Source organism: Herpailurus yagouaroundi, unplaced genomic scaffold (genome assembly GCF_014898765.1).
Source record: "Herpailurus yagouaroundi ecotype Mexico unplaced genomic scaffold, PumYag 162, whole genome shotgun sequence".
Taxonomy (NCBI): domain Eukaryota; kingdom Metazoa; phylum Chordata; class Mammalia; order Carnivora; family Felidae; genus Herpailurus; species Herpailurus yagouaroundi.
The window spans coordinates 9,388,426-9,389,134 of record NW_024412403.1 but is presented as its reverse complement, the minus strand read 5'-3'; positions in this window follow the sequence as shown (position 1 = coordinate 9,389,134).

The following is a 709-nucleotide window of genomic DNA, read 5'->3' as shown; positions in this document are numbered from 1 at the left end:
AAAGTGCGGCCTCTGGGGGTGGGGGCGCTTTAACCAGGGTCCCCGAGCCTCCAGAGGCCCCAGCATGTATGGAAAGGTTCATTTCATCTCCTCGCAAAAGGTTTGGGTGTGGCCCCGACGGAAAGGATGGGGTGAGCCAGGTGCCATCGGCCCCAGTCTTTTGGGCCCCCGCGGTTCTCCTTGTCTGTAACTACAAAGCCCCTCCTGGGGTACGCTGATTCACTGACCGAGGTTCTGGGGTGGCGGGGGAGCCCCAGGTGAAAGCCGAAGTCACCCCGCCCACCCGAGCAGGCCTTCCCCAGAGCAGACCCGCTGCGAGGGCGGCAGTTAGTCTCTGCTACTCAGAGCGACGCCCACCGCCTGGAAGCTGTGGAAGACCGGAGGCTGGAGCCCCGAGCTCGCTAGTCTTCGCCCAGGACCCGCCCCCTCACGCTAAGGTACACCTCCTGATCCCGCCCCCCGGATCAAAGGCCCGCCTACTGCCTCTGACCCCGCACCGAGGGCTCGCCCTTGGTCCCGCCCCGGCTCCGCCCCCGCGCGCCGGGGGCCCGCCCCGGCTCCGCCCCCGCCCGCCATGACCACGCCTCCATGCCGAGGGCCCTCCTCACGGTCCCGCCCCACCGCCTGGGGCCGCGGCCGCTCCGGCTCGGGCGCGGTGCTTCCTCCGCGGTCCCGGCTCCCGACTGAGCCGCAGCGGGCCGCTCGCTCT